The sequence below is a fragment of the Xenopus tropicalis genome, chromosome 8, assembly GCF_000004195.4.
Source record: "Xenopus tropicalis strain Nigerian chromosome 8, UCB_Xtro_10.0, whole genome shotgun sequence".
NCBI classification, from domain to species: Eukaryota; Metazoa; Chordata; class Amphibia; order Anura; family Pipidae; genus Xenopus; species Xenopus tropicalis.
In genome coordinates, this window is record NC_030684.2 from 46,357,953 (window position 1) to 46,377,193 (window position 19,241).

The 19,241-nt window shown below is 40.3% G+C and overlaps 1 long non-coding RNA gene across 1 annotated transcript; it reads left to right on the forward strand.

Annotated features, from left to right (window-relative positions):
* The first annotated feature begins 7,327 nt into the window (after window positions 1–7,327).
* Window positions 7,328–17,469, forward strand: LOC101735165. Its single transcript, XR_208758.4, has 2 exons — window positions 7,328–7,561; window positions 14,968–17,469. It is a non-coding gene; the product is annotated as an uncharacterized LOC101735165 (long non-coding RNA).
* The last annotated feature ends 1,772 nt before the right edge of the window (window positions 17,470–19,241 follow it).

A 19,241-nucleotide genomic window follows, 5' to 3' on the forward strand; every position in this document is an offset into this window, starting at 1 on the left:
AGGAAAGGAGAAGCAGGGAAGTAAGCAGGAGGCTGGAAAACCATAACAGTCAATTGTTTAAGTTACACAAGCATTTGTATATTCTGGCCTCTAAATTTGGTGGTAGGGCAAGTTGGGAGAAAACCAGGGGGCGGGTAGTTGCCAATCTAGATCAACTTCTAGTCTTAACTAACTTCAAAGATGTCTTCTATACTAAGGGGCACATTTACTAAAATGTGTTTTTTTCTGGCCTCCAAAGTTGCATAAAGGTGACATGGCATAAAATCTAATTAAACTCGATCATTGCTGTATTTCTAAAATGTTGCGATAATGCTTTAATCGTTCGTATGAAAAATTGGAGTTTAAACGGACGTTTGTTTCCATGAATCCTCTTTGTTTTTCCCAAACAAAAATCACTCATTCTTGGAAAACAATAATTTGTTTAAGTTTCACTTGAAACTGGGTGAAATAGAAAACAATGATGTGATTAACTTCCCCTTGAAGCTGACTGCAACTGAAAACAATGAGGGGATTAACTTTCCCTTGAAGCTGGGTGAAACTGAAAACAAAGAGGGGGTAACTTTTCATTGAGTTCAAAGACAGGCTCTGACTATTTTATTCCTCTTCTATTCCATGCCTCCATAGGACTCAATGGTACTCGACAGATCAAACCTGACAACTTTTTTTTGGCAAAAAAAATACACAAAACATTAATAAATCACGAATTATGGGAGTTATTTTAGAAAAAACTCGAATTTTGAAGTCACCACTATCGCAAGATCAGTTGGCATGGCAACCCATATCTCCTAATGTCATATGCTATAATTATATTAAGGGCTGACAATAGTCCATTATAAGGAAAAAGTTCTCCAAAAGGGACAAATTATGACATGATGTTGCTCCACTGTAGAAAATATTTCCACTTTAATCCTCAGTGGCTCAATATTGAAATGAACAAGCGTACATTTGGTAGGCAATACAATAGATGTACAACTAAGGATCCAAGTCCTCAAACTTCTAGTCTTATCACTGTTAATGGCTGGGAATTGAGTTCTCTCTATGAAAGGGTAAAAGTGGCAAGAGAGCTATGTATTTGCTTTTTAAAGGATAGGTTGATTATAATGCTCTGTGTCCTTCCCTTTGCACTAGTAGAAAGCTAATACTGGTGGCTAAAAACTTTATTCCCAATGACCTCAAAGTAAATGTGTTTGATTGAAAGCACTGTAGACAACTGCAGGAGAGGTTCATAATCAGCTATGTCTAGAGCTACTCCTGCCATGAGACAAGGTGAGAACCTCAGGGGCAGTATGCAGCAGGTTACCAGGGGCAGGCTGGGCGGCAAAGAAAGCTAAATTTCTGTTTCCCTCCAGACGCACTCCTATACAAAAGAAATAAGCCAGGGGTGGGTGAGATGGGGCAGAACTGGAGCTGAAGCCCATGGAGGTCCCTTGGTTATGTAAAAAATGAACCCTTATTGCTTTCACAACTTGTTATCATTATCAATAATTATAGAACTACAACATATATGCTATTAAAATGCTGAAAATTGTCATGTAGCAACATGTAATAACCCATAGCAACCAACTGATGTTCTGTTTAATTAGAACTGCACTATCCCAGTAAACCCCTAAAGTGATATAAATGTAGTACATTTACTTTGAAATTGACTTATTTTTCAGCTATAATTAAATGCCAAATGCCATTTCATCATAGAAACTAAGGGTTTGCAAATGGCTGAATGAACTATACAGTTGAGTGTTTGGTAGCCTTTGTTGGTGGATGATGGTGGCCAAGAAGAAAGCATATATCATAACAGAAATATAAAAATATTCCCACCCTTTTGACATGAGCTCATTCAGTTGGGTGTATGCAGAAATGGAGCATAAACAGTTTGTAAACTTCTATAGACAGAGAATATACATATATTTTTTACATAGACATACCTGTTTCCACAGATTTCCCAACCCTTCTTAGACTCACTGTTTCAAGCAAACCTCTCCATCACTTTGTTACACTGTGAAGTGATGGATTTTGGGACTTAAAGTCTCTCTGTTTCTATAGGGGGTGGGGCATGGATTCTCTGGAAAGCAAATAGACTTCAAGTCCCAGAATCCATCACTTCACAATGGAACAAAGGGAGGGAAGGTTTCCATTATACCATAAGCCAGTGATCCCCAACCAGTGGCTCGGGGGCAATATGTTGCTCCCCAACCCCTTGGGTGTTGATCTCAGTGCCCCCAAACCAGGTAGTTATTTTTGAATTCCTGACTTGGGGGCAAGTTTTGGTTGAATAAAAACAGGATTTACTACCAAATAAAACCCCCTGTAAGCTGATAGTGTGTGTAGAGGCTTCATAATAGTTCAATCAATGAACTTTTATGATGCTTGTGTTGCTCTCCATGTCTTTGACTGAAAGTTAAAATACACAAAATCTTGCCTTGGTAGCACCACAGTACATGCATTTCTAAACCTGTGTAATGATTGTATGTAAAGATTTATAAGCATACATCTGGCATATATGTTAAAAGAAAAACCCACCTTTTGGCTTGCTAAGTTGGTGTATTCTTGATGCATGAAATTCACACATAAGGACAGCAAGGGAGATCTCGAGAACAAGAAAACTCATGCTGAAATGTAGGGTTTTTTTTCTTGTTTTCTCACCTAAAACACCTAGTGGCTCAGAGGTGCCAAGATTTGTTCTATCCAATGGGGCAAGTCAATGTTTTTTTTTTCAAGGAATTCTACCACTGAACTTGGGAATTCTTGAGCTGGGTTAGTAAATATAGTTCAACAGAAAACTGTGGAAATGATGTGAATCTTCTGGGTGTGCAAGTTAGTGTTCCAGAAAATTGGTATGAGAAATAACAAATGTGAGAAATGAATGCTTTCTAGCGAGAAATTGTTTTGTAATGTCTCCCATATGAGAGGAGTGGAGAAAAAAACAAGAAACTTCCTAGGATTCTGTTCAATCTGCCCTTTAGAAAGATGTTCTTTAAGGAGGCGCAAGGCTTTATTTCCAAATACAGAATTATCTGCATACCTATTGCATCTCACTGCAGTATAACTGCAAATCCTTTAGTTTCCTGTACGGCTGCAACACTGCAACATTCCCAACCCTTCACTACAGTGATCCCCAACCAGAGGCTCGGGGGCAACATGTTGCTCACCAACCCCTTGGATGTTGCTCTCAGTGCCCCCAAACCAGGGAGTTATTTTTGAATTCCTGACTTGGGGGCAAGTTTTGGTTGAATAAAAACAAGATTTACTACCAAATAAAGCCTCCTGTAAGCTGATAGTGTGCATAGAGGCTGCCTAATAGCCAATCTTAGCCCTTATTTGGCACCTCCATGAACTTTATGATGCTTGTGTTGCTCTACAAGTCTTTTTACATTTGACTGTGGCTCACAAGTAAGAAAGGTTGGGGATCCCTGTTTACTGTGTATGTTCTGTAGCGTTTGTAGGGCTGCTAAATGGCTGGATTATACCAATGGTTACTAATAGAGAAGGCTGCAGTAACTAACAAATAATTATTCATGGAAATTCTGCTTGTCAGTGGAAGAGTCGGTAAAACTCCATTTCCATAGGGGCCAGTGGCATAATCATATGAGCAGAAAGATCAGGGACAGCCCACGGAGTATATTAGTCGGCACATTTGTTTAACGATCTGGCAGAAAAAAGCTGGAAAGGAAAAATATGCAAAGCCGACAAGTACAAGAAGAAAGAGCAAAATATATATCATTCTCTGCTCTTGGTCAGTTTTGCTGCACTTTTTTTTACTTAAAAAATACAGTCTCCAAAATTCCTGGAAAATAGCTTAGCTCTGCAGTCTCTCTACTGTAATGACTTTATTGGCAGAATTGCTGGAGAATTAGCTAGCTATCTCAGTAGTTACTTGGTAGGAAAGAGTTGGAAAGATAACAGTAGTAAGATCTGCTGGAGCTCACTGCAGTTGGTAAGAGCTACAGTGGGGTAGTAAGTGGAGCAGCTGGGGCTCCAAGGAGGAGAAAGGGAGGGAACAGTGTCCTGGCATTACTTGCATAGTTAGTGACCTGGTGAAATAGGAATTAGGATAAGTAGGGCCATAGCCTATCTGTATGCCGGGCTAATCCCCCATACTGAAAGTCTGCAAAGAATAACGCTGTCTCTACAGGGGTCAGAGAAGTAGGTACTGGTGGGGTCGCAGCAACTTGGGAGCTCTAGCTGTCAAATTGTGTGAGAAGGATTGAGTGTGATCATGCTGGAACTGTAAATAAAAGTGTTCTGAGATCAATGGTAGCAAGTGTGGAACTTCTGTTTGAAGCTATGGTGGAGGGTGACAGTGGTGAGCAGCTCAGCCTAATATCCCGACGGGGGGGGGGGGGGGGGTTGTGCGGTTTAACACCTAACAACCCCACTCCCCAAAATCATTTTGCTCACTTCATTCACCCTCCCCACCAGCACTGGCACTCAGGGAGAGGGAGAGAGGGACGTGTTTACCATTGCTATTCTCCACCAGAGATTCTATAATAGTAAAGGCCCTGACTGGGGAAAGCAGCGATTTCTGTTTTTCATGCTGCCCATAAATAAATAAAACTCAAGGCCATACAAACACACATACACACACACATACTGGCCATACAAACACACATACAGTTTAAAGAAAATAAGTTTTATAAGATTTTCTGTGCATGTAAAGTGGCTGCTGATCCCGGCTGGATCTATAGGTAACTGGTGGGAAGGATTTCATATACATGTAGCCTTGCTAGGAGCAAAATTTGATCAATATAATGTAGTGGCCAATTACATGACATTACACTTTAAGCGCAATTTGAATTAAATTCTTTATAAGAAAATATAAATTCCCAGTGCTTCCAGTAAGTGGGGCTCATTAGGAGATAAACATATAGCATGCTGGGAAATCACTGCCTCAGAATTATCAGATCCTAATTACAGAAACAAGTATAGAGTATAGAAAGACATCTATTGCTTCAACCGGAGGGAGAATGTTGCGAGCTCCTGGCAGAGTAAGTAAGCATTGCGTTTTCCATGATTTCCAGCAATAAGCAGAGCTCTGAGACGTGCGCGTTGCACTGCAGCAGCACCAGCAGCTCAGTAACTCTCAGCAGGATCTTATGGCTCTGGCTCATGGAATAATCCTTGTGCTTTTGCTCTGGGGCTGTGTAATGACATTATATGCCGCTTACAGGGGGAATATTGCAATTGGCAATTTGGCTGAAAATGACACATGTTTATTAAAAAAAAAAACAGAAGCAGCTGATAAAAAAAACCCATCAACATTAGGAAAATTAGGAGCAGGCATAAGGAAAAAAGTGCAAGCCACTGGACAGTTATTTGGCTTATTAATTAATTTGGATAATTCAATTGTGTCACCTTCTTGTGGCCTGTCAACATATTTGCATGGAAAGGTGTATGGGATGTGATTGAGCACAACTTTCCCTTTGTTGCTATAGTTTATACAGGAGCAGTGGCAGCTCCATGTTTTAACTCCCACCCTTCCCAGTTACAGTCAGGTGATCCTAGTGGAGCCAATAAAAGGGCAACCTTTTGGGGGTTTTAACCTTGAAAGCAAACAAGCTGCAGGTGAAACTCAGTCCCTCTGTTAAATGTATATTGAAGCAGTAGAATTCTTAATTAATTAGATAAAAGTGAGTGTAGAACTGGCCAGAGGGGATGACTTTGACATAGTTGACCAGCTTGAAGTATATTGCAATATATGGACAAACAATCCCTGTTTTGCTTAAAGGGGAGGGCATTTCTTAGTAGCTTAATTAACAGAATGTCTTAATGTCCTATTGTCCTATATATACAGTGTATATATATATATAATAGAAAGAGTGCCGCACACACAGGGACTTGATACAAAAGAAAAAGTGGTTTTATTGAAAAAATTCCAACGTTTCGAGCACAATCTGTGCTCTTCCTCAGGGACAAACCAACAGACCATGATGGTCTTGTTGGTTTGTCCCTGAGGAAGAGCACAGATTGTGCTCGAAACGTTGGAATTTTTTCAATAAAACCACTTTTTCTTTTGTATCAAGTCCCTGTGTGTGCGGCACTCTTTATATTATATTTTTGTTTTTTGACCTGCACCAAGGGCATTTGGACTTGTATAGGGTGTGCTCCTCCCTGTATAGTGTATATATATATATATATATATATATATACAGGCCCGGATTTGTGGCGAGGCCACAAAGGCCCGGGCCTAGGGCGGAAGATATTTAGGGGTGATATGCCGCCCTGCCACACTTGAATATTTTGCCCGCATACGGAGCAAAGGGGAGAGGACGTGCAGCAAATATAGTCAGAATGTCACTACCATAAGCTAACTGTGGAGCTTAAGAAATATTTTATGTGCATAAGGAGCATGGGATAATTCCCATTGCTACATTGGATTAAACATTGATATAATGATGCTTTCTATAGTACTACCATATATAATACTGCACTGCATCAGAATTATTAAATTACCAATTAGAAAACCCACCTTTTCCTTCTCGGGCTCTACAATTTTGGGGTCCCCAGTAAATTACTGAACAATACAATCTGTTTCCTTACTAACCCAAACCCTGAAACACTCAGCTGCTATGCCGTATGCAAGTTAAATTATAAATACAAGATGTTTTAATTAAATGGGATGTAAACCCAAAATTTTATCTGATAAGTGAAAATTCAGTTCTTTAAAAATGTTGAGTGGTTTTAAAATTATAGGTGAAAGTTAGAACTTGCCATTTGATAAATATGCTTCTAAAAATCCCATAGGATTGAATAGAACATGGGTGAGTTTTTATGTATTAAGCTCTAAACTCACATTTTGATATATCTGCCCCTATGTGTCATTTGCAGTTGCATTTTTGTCACTGCAGAATTGTATATGTGTATCTCTTTTTTTCCTCTGGTTCTTCCGCTGGCTTCAGCTACATTGTTTCAAGTCAGAAGCACCAGTGCAGAAAATAGAAAGGGACAGACAGGTACTACTTCCAATAGCAATTACATTTCAAACCAATGAAAATCTGCAATGCATAATGGAAAGTCGCTTGGAATTATATATTTTTTTCTCACCAGGCACGCTTTTAGTTTGGGGTTTATATCCCCAAGTGGTGATTAATTTACATTAACACTTTCTTGCCTGTGCTCTGAAGACACCTGGCATGTGTTAGGGACCTGTCTCATCTAGTTGCTATATCACCCTATAAATGCCCTCCCAAGATCTATCCTAGAGACAATCTCCATGGAAAATTTCTAATCCACATTCTCACTGCTCTGCTGATTAGCAGCCAGTCAATTCCGTCCCGCTGCCTGTACTCACTGCATTCAACAATCGCAGCCTGCCTGGCTTTTTATGCTGCTGCTGCTGCTGACCTGATTTTCCAAAGTCTGCCCCTCCCAGCTTAGCACCCACCCCATGTGATCCAGCCTCCCTAAATAAAGTTGTATTAGCTGTGAGAGCTGAGCTTGTGTGGATCACTCCCAGCCTGCAGCATAACTCCCAGTCTGAGGATCTCAGCATCCCATTCACTAATCTGTGTGGAGCAGCCAAGTCTCTGCAGGAGGAATCTGCCCCAGTAACAGGCACACAGCAGAGGTAGGTGGGCAAATCTCTCTCTTATACACTTCACTCTCATCTCATACTCATTCACTCTGCACTTTCAGCAAGCTTATAGTTATGTATATACATGCATATAAGGCATGTAGACATATTTATAGATTATTAACACCTAATTGTAAAGCACCAGCATATTCTGTAGCACTGTACAAGAGAAGGGAACATGCCTCAAACATACAACTACTGACTGATATAGGAGATAAAGAGGGCCCTGCACACTAGAGCTTACAATCTAAAAGGAGAAGGGGCTTTGGGACACAAGGTGCAGGGGTAGAGAAATCATGTCCTTTAGTTTTTGCCTGGGAAACTTAGCCTTGGTGCTCTTGCTCTGAATAGTCCATACTAAAGAGACAGCATTTATAGTTTTTATGTAGAAGGGGCCACAAACCCACCTGCTCAGGTCACTAAGAATACACAGGTTGCATGCTCTGTGATTCTAACTATAATTCCTCATTCCCCTGATAAACCATTCCGGTCTCATGTGGCAGCTGCTACATTCTGCGGCTACAATGCAGCAAGGGAGCTCATTTTAATACAGCAGCAGATACACAAGTTAGGGAGAGCTTTGCTGCTGCATGTAGACTGGGGCTTCTACCTGTATTGCACTGTTCTTCTACAGCAGCCCTGCATGGCTTTAATAACTGTAGGGCTCATCAGCCAAACCCATGCAGGGTGAAAATAATGCATGGGTTATGTAAATGCACACAATAATGAACACAAGCGGAGCCTTTAATATGCTGTAGATCACAAGAGTAACCCATCTTAATGACTGATCTTAAGCCAAGTGTTCCTATGAGTCCCTGCTGTAATGGGTGCTGGGTAGTGAGTATCAATAAATTCATATGTAGGGGTGGGTGTGAATTTATACCTGCTTTTATACAACTGGAGCTGCAGATAGAACAGACATAAGTATTGTGCAGCCTTATTACTTGCTACTGTAACTGTATTATTAGTGGGACAGACATCTGAGTAATGCAGATAGGAACTGCACGTCACACATAACTGCCGTGCTTTGTCTTTCTTTAATCCATGCATTTCTGCAATGAGCAGAACCTATGAAACATACTCTCTGTCTCTGTGTAGTGAATGCTAGGAGTGCGCCAAATGTTAACAGCAGGGGGGGGGGTGCTTCTATCCAGGGTTAGGTGTCCAAACTTTACATGAGAATAGGGAAGAAGTATGCAGATTGCATTCACAGTTTGAATGTATAGTTACTTCTGGGGCAGTATCAAGAGTCCATGGCTGTCCTAAAGGGAACTTCACTCTGCACCAATGGGGCTTGGAAAGGGTCTTAACTGAAAAATTTTGCTTTCAAAGGCTGCTGGGCATTTAAGAACTGTAGTTGTCCAACATTTGGAAGGTGACAGATGGTCTTCAGTTCTATTGATACAACTTTTTATGTGTAGATTTTCCTTATTAAGAAGTACAAGTGTAAAGAAGTGTTCTTTGGGGGGCATTTCTAAGTATCTATCTTCATGTTTTAAAGTTGCACCTGTCACCCTATTGTATGGCCATGGTGAGACACCGGAAGACATTACAAACAGATCATAAGATTTATAAGGAAAAGGAACTTTTGTCAAGAACTGATGGACAATTATCAGGAGAAGCATGTTGTTAAGCTATGCCTCCCAAGGGGGAAGGGGGTCTGACTACACCAATGGGGCGTGTTAAGAGGCCAAAGGTACTGCTGGAAATCACACAGTGCAAAGTGAGTGAGGCAGGGAGGCCCATAGAAATTTGCAATGGGAGCCATAGGTCTAAAGTTTATGCCACTGACTTTAGTTTTCCTATTGGGTATTTTAGACTCTGTTACTTGCATTGCCAGAATCACATGAATTTATCAGTTCTACTGAGTGCAACAAAGGTCGCATGTTTGACTGAAATCCATACATGACCATGACCCCTAAAAAGAAAAGCACTGTGTAAACCCCTACCATTATACTATATATATGTATATACATTTCATTACATTTTGACTAACACTCCAAAAATACATCTGCTTCTGATATAGAATCTCAAGCATACATTTACAGGATCCTATACTCCGTACAAACCGTGCTCAACTCAAAGACTACCTATTGGAGCACTTGCACAGCACCTGATCTGGTTACTAGCACTTATATTGTAGTGTCACCCCCTGTTAACTGCAGCACTAATATTCACCTATATGTGTCTGTAAGTTACCCTCCCATTTAGATTGTAAGCTCTACAGGACAGGAACCTCCATCCTCTTGTCTCTTTGATTCTTTACTTATTGCAATTGTACCTTGTATTTATTATTATACTTTGTATTTATCTGTTATTATTTTAATAACCCCCTGTTGTATTAATCTATTGTTTTATTGTACAGTGCTGTGTACATAAGTAGTGCTTTTATAAATAAAGATATACATACAAACATACAGTACATGATCTTCCCTAGTTTCTAACAGAAAAGCACCACCTATTTTTGACCACTGAGTGGTGCTGTTCTACAGGAAGCTAAGAAGATACTATTCATTGGCAACACAGCAGCCCTTGCTCATCCATAAAAATATAAAGAAGGGGTGCATGAAGTACACTGATAGTTAAATTGTAAAAAGTTATTATCTGCTTGTGGGATGATCGGAGACAAACATGACTTACCGCACACATCCTCTTAAGGTTCTGTGTTATTGTATTGTGCACTATGAAATTGAATTTGAATTTGTACTATAAATCATTTGTAGGTTTTTTTGTTGTTCTGCATGGCACCAGAAAGCGTTTTTTTTCTATAGGTAACCCTATAGGGGCGCTATCGTTTTAAACAATTATTTGAGCTACTTATTCCTCAATACCTCTACAGACAGAGTTGCTCGTACGGAGAGTTATAGATGTGCTGAAGTTCCACATTCTTCTTTAGTGTCAGCGAGTTATACATTGGGAAACCGCATACAGCCCATTAATGGAGACTAGTGATGAGCAGAACCTCAAACCCATTTATTTACAAGCAGTACCAGGTCTGTCCCACATTGTGCAGCTGTTTTTCACCCTGTGCCTAGATGGCACACTAAAGAGGTGCCAAATGGTTATGGTAAGTGACCCATACCTTGTTTTAGTGAACTCTGGACCCTCTACGCTATAGACCAGTAGCATGCACAGTAGATGACAGTGAAGATCTAGGCCCCCAGTAGCACCCCCATTCTTTTTTGCTGATTCACAGGACATGCTCTGGGCTGCTGTCAGTTATCTGAGCTTAGAGCTTGGTGTTCCAGCTTGTTCATAATCCACATGCGTATGACATCAAGTACATAGTAACTAGGGGGCGTATGATCAAACATGGCTGCTCACACCAGAAGCTCCCCTCCCCGGTGTAGGCAGCATAACGCTAGTGACCAGCATTTTTTACAGAAAATACTATAGTTTTCCTCCGCAGAGTGTGACCTTGTGCTGTTCATTTTCAACCATGTAGGCAGGATGGATTTTTATTAAATTTAGTTATCATTTATGTAATGCAGAATTAGCTCACTCTTTCAAATAACCTTAACAAAATGATGTTTGATTTCATTTACATAAGGTTTTTGGACAAGTTTATCCAGTGGTGTAATTACCAGGGATGTGGGGGGGGGGGGTGCACCCAGGCCTGCACCCAGGCCTGCACCCTCATGGGGCCCATTGCAGATGATACAGCAAGGTATTTGTGCAGGAATGTGTCAGGGTGGGGTGGAGGGGGGCTGTCTGGAGAGAGAGGAGGCCCCCCCAGAGGAACGGGTGGTGGTGAGGGGGCTGTGGTGAAAGTCCTTTTGGACCCCTTTCCGGTCAATCTTTCATAAATCTGCCCCATTTGTGTGAAGTATCCGATTCAGAGTCACTTATTAAAATGACACTGGCACATAATATTTAATAGCCGTGTAACCATGATCAACACCTTCAGGAATAGAAGCCACGAACATTTATTGCTAAGGTGCGACTCACGCCATGCTCATTAGCAAGGAAGATATCATACCACTGAGATGTCAGAAATTGCTCAGGATGAACTTCCCTCCTCTCTCGTAGATGTTTGTGTCTAGCCCTGTAACCCGTAGCAACCAAATAACAGCTACAGTAAAATAGTAGAAACAAATTCCTGACTTTTCTTTGAAGACTAACCATTATGGCAGAATCAGGTGCTGTAACCATACTGTTAACGTATCTAGTAGAATTAAGTCTAAAACAACTGGACTTTTCTGAGTTTTTCTTGAAAACGTTTCATACTGTTAACCTTCTGTTATACAAGTGACTTTCAAAAGACCCAGGAGGGCTGACAGGTCTGCACTCACTTGTAATTTGCAAACAAATGTAAACATCCAGTCAGCAGACACAAATTCAACTTTTTTTTATTTAAAGCAGTATGTTTTTTTTTTTTTTTATACATGTTGGGTCACATCAGCCAGTTAATGAACAAAGTTCTGTCTTTTACTCCCACACTTATTCCTGTTACAGTTAGAGTTGCATTATTTCCTGTCCGGTGATCTCTGAGGGAGCACACCGCCCATGACAAGGGGACTCCTCAATTGACCCTTCGCCTTGAGGCACCCCACTGAACCCCCTTGTTACATATCTCAATGAAACACCAGGAGACAGAGGTGGAGAAAATGGCCACAGCATTTATTCACATTTTATCAAATAAATAGGACCTTGCCAGCCTAACCCAAGGCAATATTCTAAAGCCATAATTCCATAAGAGGTCGCTACTATGCTCTGCTGTTCCTCGCTGAAGACTTGAATGAGTATTAGACTGCCTCTACCTACAGAGAGGATGGCCCCAAACTCTGCTACCAGCAGGAGCTGCATTACCAACCATGAGAGAAGTTCAGCAGCCCTGCTGCCGATCCTGGATCTGCAGTGTCTCGATGATAGGAAATCCAAGCAAGGCTGTCACCTAGCACAAGCAGTAGTAGCGTCTGTATCTATCAATCCACCGTGCAGTCACAGGAGAGAACCTCCTTTCTCCCTCTGCTAAAATTACCTGTGCAGTACTCTGGCAAGGTCCTACCGCTGCTGTGACAAATAAAACTTAAAATATATTATGATATATCCACTATTTTGATCCAGAGGAAGGCAAAAAACCCAACCTGAAGCTAGTGCCAATTATGCCTCAAGAGGGAAAAAATTCCTTCCTGACCCCCTGGGCGATCGGAAACATTCCCTGGATCAAGAAATCGTTGTTAACATGAATTAAACACAAAGTTGACTCTCAAGTTTATACCATATAAAGATACAGAAAGCACAATATAAAAATGCATTCAGGTAAAATTCCACATTCAGTTATCAATAGATAATATGAAAACCAAAAGAAGAGAAACTCCTGACATTTCTCAAAATATGCAAAAAGAGGGAGGGTCGGTGGGATGTTTCTACTTGCTCAGAAGATAAGGAAGTGAGTGCTTTTCTGACATCACATCCCTCTCTTTCTCCGCCCCTCCCCAGGCCAGCCTTCTCCTACCTTAACTCTTTCCTTCTCACCTAATCACAGTTGCACCTGGTTCTGCCAATCTCTAAACATAAACCAGTGTAATCTGGCTGCTGGTTATTCGGATCCCTTGTCATGCAGCCCCTACGCTTATATCTCCAGGGCTTTCCTTTACAATGAAACATTGTTATGGTTACAATCTACAAGGAGTTGGGAGCCTAAGACATTTATGACACATTTGTAGATCTACTAGGCCCAATATGCTGCTGTATGAACACACTGCCTGTGATCTCTGCTGTTTGATGGATGTGATGTACATGCAACCCAGGGTTCCGGCCTTGTGCACAAAGGGATATCTGTTGGGTGATGGAGCACAGAAGGAAAGCCTTGACAGGCAAATTGCATGCTTGATGAACAGATATACTGTATAAGCAGATAACTGCTGGTCCATATTTTCTACATAAGCAGCCAAGGGCACCAGCCCTTAGGTGCCTACAGAGAAAACAAAATCAACCAATTAAACCCCTGCCTGGCACTGGAAATCACTGCTAGTGGTGGAGCTGAGGGGGGTATTTCTGTCCTAAGCAATCTGCTTTCCAGCGCAAGAACCATCGGGTAATGGAAGGGGTAGTCATAGGGGTGCATAGGGCAGAGCCAAATGTAAATCTAGCACTGAATATCTGTTATGATTACATTGGCCCCTTGGAATTCCTTTATTTAAATCGTGTTTTGGGGTATATGCTGTACTTTTAAAATGCATGTTGCTCACCAACCCCTTGGATGTTGCTCCCGGTGGCCTCAAAGCAGGTGCTTATTTTTGAATTGCTGGCAAGTTGCATAAAAACCAGGTGTACAGAGCCTACTGTAGGCTGCTAGTCAATATAGAGGTTACCAATAGCCAATCATAGCTCTTATTTGACACCCCTGGAAATATTATCATGCTTGTTGCTCCCAACACATTCCATTTGAATGAGGCACATGCGTATAAAAGTTTGGGGACCCCTGACCTAGACCATATTTTGGGCTGGTCTTGCCAGGAGGAGCATATTAAATCTCAATAATAGTGACATTATTATGGAATTCTCCTATTCTGTTGCATGAATTAGTGGAAGCCTAGTCTGCAAGCCTTACCATAACTCCCAATAGTAATATTATTCACAAGCCAGTTCCTGATAGGGCTTGAAAAAAAGTCTGAAGATGTTCCTGAAGTGTTATTTAAAGCTAGTTATTGTTCCTTTAAAAAAAAAAAAAAAAACCCCACCCCCACAATCCAACTATTTATGACCCTAAGGAACATGTTATGTGGTATAAACTGCTATGGTAACCAGAGGTGCTGCTTGTAAATGATTCATAGTTGGCATCTGGATGGATTATTTTTCTCCGACCATAATACAACCAGAGTCGACAGCTAAGACATGGAAAGCAAAAGTGGAGCATCAGGGCTTGTTTTATATTAGTGTTTGTACCCTCCCCCCCCCGGATCACATGGCTAACTTGGGGAGAATTATATAGAACATGTTAAGTTTTTGAACAAATTATGATATATTTCCAGCAAATAGGGATATCCATCCAGCAGCCCTTCTGCTGCTCTTGAGCCAGGGGAACCAGGTAGGGGCCCCTCCAGATGAGGAACTGGCTGAGCTTTTGTATGTGTGCACCAAAGACCATGGCAATGCTTGCATATCTCACTAGAGTGGCTACAGTTGGAGAACCAAGGAAGTAGTGACTGTATTGAAAAATACGTTCAGTTCTTTGAAACAAAGAGTTTATGACCCCGATGTTTAAGGTTGATATCAAATAGACATCATCTGATATACTTGTTGATGTAAGTCTGTGTGTTTTCAAAAAAAGATGTAACAATTCTTAAAAAAAACACCAAAAACTAGTTAAGTGCACAATTTTATAGATAATTTTTCTGTTTGCTTAAAGGTAATAGAGGTAGAAACACTGACTTACGTTCCTTTCTCCTTTGTAGGTCTGTGAAACGACTTAAGCTTTTTCATACAAGCAGTGAGAAGCCATTTTAAGGATGGCCAACCAGTTTGTGACCTAATTGGACACCTTGGCTTCTGAAATTAGCATTTTTTTTGTTTCAAGCCAACTTATCACGAGACAACAGTCTTCAGCTACCATACCTTCATTTTCACGGACATTGTATCTTTATAAAGGCCCTGAGCCAAGTCACACTAATGGTTGTTGCAGTTCCTTTAGCTCATGGATATGTTCCTTCCTTCTCTGTTAAACTACACTTTTCTTCAGCTGATGACATTTTTTTATTAAAGTTTGAAGACCATTTTGCTTTATTGTGATGGTGCTAAGTACAATTTCATATTGTATACTACATAAAGAGTCTTCTTTGACTGGACAGTAGACTACCACACTGGGCATCGCAAGGATTTTCAAAATATGGAAAAGATGTAAGATTATAGCCCAAATATTCCAAAGATTATAGAATCTTTTTAAAAGTATAAATATCCAATGAAGCCGACATTAGAATTGCCTCCTTCTCCAATATATCCAACTGAATTTAATTCTGCGATCAATCAAAATGTTACAGGTGACACGGACGTGAGGCTTCTAGAGGGAGCTTTGTCATCCATTGTTGTCCTGATCATGGTGCTCTCTATCATTTGCTCCTTGGTGGTGACTTCACTACTGACTTATTGCTTTCATAAGTGGAAGCTGCGAGCAAGAAAACTGCAGAGGGCCCAGGAAGAATATCAGAAAGACCAAGAGAAGAACATGTCCCCCTGCACATCTTAACTGTACAAGCATCTGGAAACCTAGGCAACGGGGCCATTATACTTCTGAATCTGAATCGTGATACCTTACTCATGCACTAATTTAAATTAATGGAGCACATCATCTGTAACAACTTACTTCTGTAGCTTAGGTCCTGTTTACTAATGAGCCTAACAGTTGCATTGTAGCACAGTCAAGCAAATGGACTGTAATATACTGTATATAGTGCTGCTCAGTAAATAGGTCTTTTTATCCAACAAATTATGTTTATCTATTTATGAATGTCATTTCAGGTTCAGGGAATCGGGATTATACATGTCTTATCTGAAAGGAGAAGGAAAGTGGATGAATAAGGGGGAATTTGAGTTTTAAAACTTTATTTTATGCAGCTTTTAACTTATTACAACTTTATTATTACACTATAAAATATTCTTAGTTCAGTGATATTTATAAAATATATATTGCATGGAAGATTATTGCAATATTTCATGGACAAAATGAGGGACGATATAGTAACCATGATTTTGAGGTGAGAGCAAAGAGGCAAACTTCCTGTATGGCTATTTTCCCAGTGAATCTTCACTAGTATTGCACCTGGGGCAAAGCTTGGGCATCTTATCTGTTCAATAAAATATATTGCCTTCAGGTTAGGCTGTGTGCCCTGTCTGTTATTGAAGATTCTATATTACAAAGTGGGGAGAAGCTTTGCATAGTGTGCTTGTGTATGTATATTGTATGCTATTACATTTACCTATAGATGATTAGAGAGTTATTGATTAAAATGAAGCAAACCTTCTGCCAGAGTCCCAGTCTCACTGCAGGTCTGACACGTGTCTATGCAGAGGGTTCTTTTAGTTCTGTAGTGTGTCAAATGGTTGCATTTCCTAGTATGAACAGGTCTCCCTCACTGACCTATTATAGGTCAGAAATTGTACTCCTCAGAGAAGTGTCGGTGCTGTTACATTTTATTTCCTGATGTTTTTAACTCTTCAGAGATACATTTTATTTTCTCTTAATCTAATGCTTTGATTAGTTCACATGTGTCAGTATCGGGACAAGTTAATGTCAGACTTCCATTTCCCCCTCTCTTCTTGCATATATGAGTACCCTGGGATTTTCATGGCTTTCTGTTGATTAACTGCCAACAAGCCATTTCCTCTCATCCATATTAAAATCCTGACGCATTTGAAATCTACAGTGTATTGTACTTGATACTTGACTACATCATATTTAGCTCTTGTCTCCAACCCCAGCATTTCAGGAGGCACTATTCTATAGGTTTCACCGATTATTTGTGGTTAACTCAACCCATAAATTATACATATTAATATTTATGCACTTGGCAGTAAAAACTAACTGCACTAGTTTAAAAAAACCATGGGAAAATGGTCATGCTGCAAAGGCATCAACAAAATCGGCCCTTTGTTTTATCACTATCGGTGCCGGATTTCTATATTCTTCACCCCTTCAAAGGACAGCTGTGCTGGGCATTGGGGTGACAGGAGATTTGACAGCTGTTTGAATGTCCTTCCTTTTCCCCAGTGTGGCTCCCTTGTGCTCAGTAACTAACCGTATAAGCATAAGGTGCACCCACAGGCTGTATTTTGGCCCATAGGCCACAAGAGTATAGGGATGGCCTGTTTCCCCTAATGAATGTTGCCCTATGCCAGGGCCTTTGTGGCCTTTTTACAGATCCAGGCCTGACTACACTATCTTGGAACTGATTGCCTTCATACACAAAGAGAGCAAAAGGCATAATCACTGGGGGATGCCAAATGTTAGGCACCCCTAAATGATTAAAATCTCCTTCCTAAGACCCTGGGCAAGGACTCCTGTTTGCTGAACGCTGCACCAGCTCAGAGTACTTTTATAAGAGCACCATGTCACAATTATCTTCTGCTTCTAGCTTCTGCCCCGGGCGGGCAAGCATGCATGCGTTATAGAATGAAAAGCTGGCTTTTAACTTGGGTTTTCACTTTACTGCGCATGCTTGGACTGGGGGCTAAGAGGAAGCTTAAGAAGATGGTGACCTGGTGCTCATACAGATGTACCCTGTTCTCGGTGACTAGGAGCCAATATTCTGTAACCCTGTTGTGATTACACCTTTCCTTCTTTTTTAAAGGGGTGGTTCACCTTTACGTTAACTTTCCAGTTGGCTTTCATTATTTGTTTTTGAATTACCTGCCACTTTCCAGCTTTCAAATGGGGGTCACAGACCCCGGCAGCCAAAAACTATTGCTCTGCGAGGTTCCAATTTTATTGTTACTTTTTTTTTCTATGCAAGCCCTCTTCTAATCTTATACCTCTCTTGTTCAAACCACTTCCTAGTTGCTACAGTAAATAAGACCTTAGCAACCAGATAGCTGCTGAAATGCTAAACTGGAGAGCTGCTGGAAAAAAAATTACTAAATTACTGAAAAACAAAACAAAAAACAAACAAAGATTGCAATTTGTCTCAGGATAGCAATGTCTACAATATACTCTAGTTTAATATAAAGGTGAACTACCCCTTTTAAAGTCTAAATCTGATCTGAAGCACTCTATGGCTGGAGAATGCAAAGAAGAACCAAATGCTGTATTTAACCAGAATAAGAAATTACATTTTACTTAGAATTGTATATGTATATACTTTTTATACTAATTGAAGCAAAAACCTTACAGCTCTTAAATAAAAATGTCAGTTTCTCTTTAACCCAGTAGAACACAAAGCATAATCTTTAGTTTTGCAGTAAATTGACTCAAGCTGATTTATAAACGTGTCTCTGGTTTATATTCAACAGAGAGATCAAAAGACATCTAGGTAAACTCTTGCCTCCCACTTCTATGATAAATTGAACCCCTCCTGCCAGCTTTCCTACCAGCCGCTCCGCAAGCTCCAGGTATTATTGGCGCAGAACCATGATTTCTGCTGGGCAAGCAATTCAGAGTACGTCTTTTTACTATTTAGGGGATAATGACCATGTGTGGGTTGTACAGTGCATATAGTAATATTTTCTAAGACTACTGAATGTATTATAAGTGTAGGTGTTTTTTTTTTCAATACATTTACAAAGAGAAGTGATTTTAAAAGTCCTTGCTTGCTGCTATGCCAAAATTATGCATTCTTCAGCTTTTCTCTTTAAAAGCCCTGTTTTGATGTAATTTACGCTTCTGTGAACAAAACGCGCTTGAAGAGAGGGCTATTAAACGTGAATGTTTTAACACGTCAGCTGGAAAAATAAGTCAACGATTTTTAAATATTGTAGTGTCGGATTATAGTGTGTTTGATAAATACAGCACTTGGTAATTATGTTAATGCTTTTTGTTTATCGCAGTGAAGGCATTTTTCTGTATAAAAGCTGCTTTGTGTGCCTCCATTTGAGTTTATATATTTTCTAAAGAATAAAATGCACAAGGTACTTGTGTTGTGTTTTGAAGGTTTGAAGAATGTTCAGAGAAGAGAATAATGCTAGGAATTCACATAGCTGGAGTTGGATGCATATGGTGTCGTGACTATGAGAAGCATTA